At 43.2% G+C, this 5,438-nt stretch overlaps 1 long non-coding RNA gene across 1 annotated transcript; it reads right to left on the reverse strand.

Annotated features, from left to right (window-relative positions):
* Positions 1 to 747: 747 nt before the first annotated feature.
* LOC134757689 (uncharacterized) lies at positions 748 to 5,169 on the reverse strand. Its single transcript, XR_010131988.1, has 3 exons — positions 4,984 to 5,169; positions 4,606 to 4,677; positions 748 to 801 (listed from the first exon to the last, which is right to left on the reverse strand). It is a non-coding gene; the product is annotated as an uncharacterized lncRNA (long non-coding RNA).
* Positions 5,170 to 5,438: the final 269 nt, after the last annotated feature.

Below are 5,438 nucleotides of genomic sequence, written 5' to 3' on the forward strand. Positions count from 1 at the left end.
GACTACTAGCTTGGTGCAGTAAAACCAGATACCCACAAGGAGGTTTTTCAGCAGTAGAAAGAAAAGCTTTTATTGCAGTTGCCAAGCAAAGAGGACCAGGCAGCTATTGCTCAGATCCTGACCTTCCCAATGGCTTGCAGGCAAGCATTTTTAAAGGCAGGGGTAAATTACAGGAAAACAGAAGCCACAGGCAAAATCTTCAATCAATACCTGGAGGTTACACATTGGTTTAGACCTAAAAGGGTGTGAATATCTTGAAGTGGGGACTTACAGGTTACAAGCAAATTCAAAAACTTTGCAATTTGCAACTGGTGATAAAAGAGCAGCTTTATTTAAAAATCTGGGGTAAGTAGAAAAAACGTCCTTTTTTTGAGATAGTGTCTCACTCTGTCATCCAGGCTGGAGTGCAGTGGCATGACCATAGCTCACTACAGCCTCCTGCCTCAGCCTCTTGAGCAGCTGGGACTACAGGCATGCACCCCAGTGCCTAACCAATTTTTTAATGTTTTTTTTTAAATAGTGAGATGGAATGTCACTATGTTGCCCAGCTGATCTCAAGCTCCTGGCCTCAAACAATCCTCCCACCTTGGCCTCCCAAAGTGCTAGAATTATAGGCATAGCTACCTTACCAGGCAGGAAAAGAATGTCAGCTGGCTAGGGTGAGTGACTTTCTCCAAGACCCCCAGGAAGAAATTTATAACAAAAGATGATGGTTAAAGTTCAGTCTTCACTTCCCACTTACCTGAGGTCTGCATGTTGGCTGATCCCTTCAGTGTGGGTCCCCAGTGGGGGTCTGAGTTTCTGAAAGACAACCAGAAGCACAGGTTAAGATGTTCTCCTTGGATTCTTCAGGAAAAACAAACATCCCTAGGACTCTAATTTCCTCAGGTGTCCTTTAGGCTACTAGTGCCTTCTTTTTTAATAAGTTACTTATTGACTTCTGGAGCTAGCTAGGTGCCTGGAACTTCCCTTGAAGGCAATCATGATTCTCCTTGATTTCCATGTTTGGGGTCTGCAGGCCCCTAATAAAGGGGGCTCCTGCTCCATCTCAATAGGGAAAGAGAAACTAGATCAGGTCCTCAGGGAAGACCTTGGCATTGAGACCTGAATGAGAGGAGAGACCCAGGTAAGTGAAGTAAGAACATTCCAGGAAGAAACAAAAGCAAAGATAAAATCCTTAAGTTGAATGAATACACATTACTCAAAATAAGACACACAGAAAGCCACCAGACAGATGAAAAAATGCTCAACATCACTAATCAGGGACATACAAATTAGAACCACAATGAGGCACCACTTTATCCTAGTCAGAACGGCTATTTTTTAAAAGTCAAAAAGCAATAGATGTTGGTGTGGATGTAGTGAAAATGGAACACTTATACGCAGCTGGTGGGATTGTAAATTAGCACAACCTCTGTGGAAAAAGGTGTGGATATTTGTCAAAGAACTAGAAGTAGATCTACCATTCTATCCAGAAATTCCACCACTGGGTATCTACCTCCCAAAAACAGTCACTAAATCAAAAAAACACTTCCATGCATATGTTTATTACAGCACAATTCACAATTGCAAAGACATAGAATCAACCTAAGTGCCCATCAACTGATAGGCCAACACACACACACACACACACACACAATCATGAAATACTACTCAGCCATAAAAAGGAACAAAATAATGTCTTTTGCAACAACTTAGATGGAGCTGGAGGCCATTATGCTAAGTGAAGTAAGTCAGGAATGGAAAACCAAATATTGAACATTCTCACTTATAAGTGGGAGCTAAGCTATGGGTACACAAAGACATACAGAGTAATATAATGAACTGTGGAGATTCCAAAGCAGAAGGGTGGGAGGAAGGTGAGAGAAAATAAACTGCTTATTGAGTACAATGTACACTACTTAGGTGACGGGCGCACTAAAATCTCCGTCTTCACCACTGTACAATTCATCTGCGTAATCAAAAACAACTTGTACCCCCAAAGCTATTGAAATTTTACAAAATAAAAATAAAAAATTTAAAAGATCTTTAAGTCAAGAATATTTATGACGATAAATACTTTTGCCCAAACCCATTGAACCCAAATGCCACCTTATTCAGGAGGTCTGTTGGGGCCATTGCACACCTCTTCCTCAGAGCCCTTGAGCCATGAGCTGCTGGGTCTGGCTGTCTCCTTCACCTCCTTTAGGAGGTGACTACATCTTATTCAGCTCTGCCTCTTCCAGGCCACCAGGTTCAATTGATACCAGCTGTTCAACAGAGACTGAGTGAATGGGCCAATGACAATATCGGACTGGAGTGACATGTCTGTACCGAATTGAGAATTATGACAATTTTAACATTGCAGCATTCTCCCACTTGGAGTTTAATTTGAGGTTGTATTTTTTCTTAGTAATCGACTGTGAGGTAAAAATCAACTGTTTTTGGAGAGTTCTCTGCACTTTAGGGGATAATAATACAGACAGCTGTATCTCGTAGCTTACGGCAGTGTTACCTCAGTCTCATTGACATAAACTGATGGGCTGTCTGGTGCTATGCAGATGTGGCTCCAACATGGCTAGACAGGTTCATCCCAGCTCCAAAAGGAAAGGAGCAGACAAGCATCAGGAAGGCAGCAGAGTACAGAACCTCTGAAAGTTCACTCCTCCATAAGAGCCATAAAAAAAACTGGCAGAAATGGCCAGAAACAACTTTTTCAGAACTCTGAAAATTCACCAACTGCTTGCAACACCCCAGGGAGTGTTTATGTAAGAAAAGCAGCTGAATCCCAGTAAGAACCGAGGGCTTTGTAGCATTTTGACTTGCCCTAGTCTGATCCTCTTGCTCCAGCTCAGCAGCAGCCTTGGAAATCACCTGCACTCCCTGTACTGAAAGGAGGAATAGATCTCATTCCCAGAGAGAGTCATTATTTGACCTGTCTAGTGCTTCCCTGAAATACCTTGTCTTTATTAGTGGCCCAGTACTAAAAGCCTTGGGGGAGGGAAGAGCATTTGCCTGTAGCATTTACTAGTGTTTCAACGGTACAGCTGCCGGAGGTAATGGATAGCATTTGGGGCAAACAATAGACTAATGAAAAGCTTAAAGGAAAAGCTGAGGAATGAGATGTCCATAAGGACCCTGAAAAGCTTTGTCACATTCCTGGGAATCTAGAAGACCCTGAGAATCTGTCCAGTAGGGCTTTGCACACGTCCAGGAACCGGAGAAGGCCCTAAGCACTCACCACTGACTGAAGTTGAGGCCCTGCAGGAGCAGGAAGGAAAGATGAGGCAGAGTTGCCAATTTCCTGGCAGAGTGCTGACCATGTGCCCCAACACACGCAGAAAACCCATCTGCAAAGACTGAGAAACATTTCATTCCAGGCATTTAAAGAAACCTCAGTCCAATTATTAGCTGGCCACTAAGCTAAATAAGTAGAGACTTTGTTACCAAAAAGGGGTCCCGATCCAAACCCCAAGACAGGGTTCTTAGATCTCACACAAGAAACAATTTGGGGTAAGTTCATAAAGTGAAAGCAGGTTTATTAGAGAAAGTGAAGGAATAAAAAATGGCCACTCTAAAGGCAGAGAGCCGCTTCAGCTGCTAATGATACTTATTGTTACTTCTTGATTTTATGCTAACCAAGGGGTGGATTTTTCATGAGCTTTCCAGGAAACGAGAGGGAAACTCCCTGAACTGAGGATTCTTTCCCTTTCTAGACCATATAGGGTAACTTCTTAACATCGCAATGGCATTTGTAAACTGTCATGGCAATGGTGGGAGTGTCTTTTAGCATACTAAAATATTATAATGAGCATATAATAAGCCATGAGGATGACCAGAGGTCAGTTCCATCACCATCTTTTGGCGAGTTTTAGCCAGCTTCTTTACTATAACCTGTTTCATCAGCAAGTTTTTGTTTTGTTTTGTTTTGTTTTGTTTTGTTTTGTTTTTTTGAGACAGTCTTGCTCTGTCGCCCAGGCTGGAGTGCAGTGGCATGATCTCAGCTCACTACAACCTCCACCTCCTGGGTTCAAGCAATTCTCTGCCTCAGCCTCCCAAGTAGTTTGGATTACAGACACCTGCCACCATGCCGAGCTACTTTTTTTTTGTTTTGTATTTTCAGTAGAGATAGAGTTTCACCATCTTGGCCAGGCTGGTCTTGAACTCCTCACCTCGTGATCCACCCACCTCGGCCTCCCAAAGTGCTGGGATTACAGGTGTGAACCACTGTGCCCCACCTTTATCAGCAAGGTTTTTATCACCTGTATCTTGTGCCAACCTCCTATTTCATCCTCTGACTTAGAACTCCTAACCTCCTAAGAATGCAGCCCAATAGGCCTCAGCCTTATTTTACCCAGCCTCTATTGAAAATGGAGTTGCTCTGGTTCAAATGCCTCTGACAGCTTCAGTGGCCACTAGGAACCTATTTTGCTAAGGCAGGGTAAAGAGGTTAAGCTGCTTTTCAAGGAACAGCAGGCTGTGCCAACAATGCTGGTTTTAGAGCTGTAGGAACACAAAAGTTACACCCAAACAGAAGGAAATGTTGACAGTGTCTGTAGGGTGCAGTGTGGGCCACAGAGAAGTCCCTCCAGGAGAATGGGACTCGAGTTTGAAAACGGGACTCACCTTGGCTTACAGGTTTGCACTAGCAGCCGTGTGTATCCACTCCATCACTCGTCCTCTCTGCAGGATCCAAGCCTTTCCAATGCAAAATGGCACAGTGTTATGCAGAGTAGTAAGTGACTTGATAAGCTTCTCATCAGGGGATGGAATTTCCTCCATTCCTCACAGCAACCAGTTCCCAAGGTTTATTGAGGGAGTGTCTTGCTAATTGTGTGGCTGTTATGCCGGCTTTCCCAGATGAACATTTTTTTTTTTAGCATCTCTCACTCCCTAGAAATCCCACTCTGCCTCAGGGATGTAAACTAAAACTACAATTCTAAGCTCCCCCACCATCTGAATGGACCCTTCCTCTTGGCCAAGAGCATTCATTCCAGAATTTACCTGAAAAACGAGTTCAGGCCATGACAAGGAGGCAAGGGCTGGATACTCTTCACCATACGTTCCCCCTATTGGAATTCAGGCACAACTGACCAGCATCAACATTAAAACAGAGATCTTAAGACTTTTTGTAGCAATAAGACACCAAATTCCAGCCTGAATGTAGTGTAGCATCACATGAAAGGTATCAGGCCCTGAAAGAAATCAAAGTATTTTACCCTAAAATAGATTTCTTTACACATTTTAAAATGGCCCTGCAAAGCTGTCTCCTGTGGGAAAAATCCACATTCTGTAGAGAATCCCCTTTTCCTTCCAGATCTTTTCTCTGATCCAGGAGAGAATTAACTAAGAGTCTGGCACTTTTTAAAAGTCAGATAAGAAACATTTACAATCTATTCTTTCTGAAGTCTGCTACCTGGAGGCTTCATCTGCACAATAAGAATCTTGGTCTCCACAGC

This window comes from Gorilla gorilla, chromosome 20, assembly GCF_029281585.2.
Source record: "Gorilla gorilla gorilla isolate KB3781 chromosome 20, NHGRI_mGorGor1-v2.1_pri, whole genome shotgun sequence".
NCBI classification, from domain to species: Eukaryota; Metazoa; Chordata; class Mammalia; order Primates; family Hominidae; genus Gorilla; species Gorilla gorilla.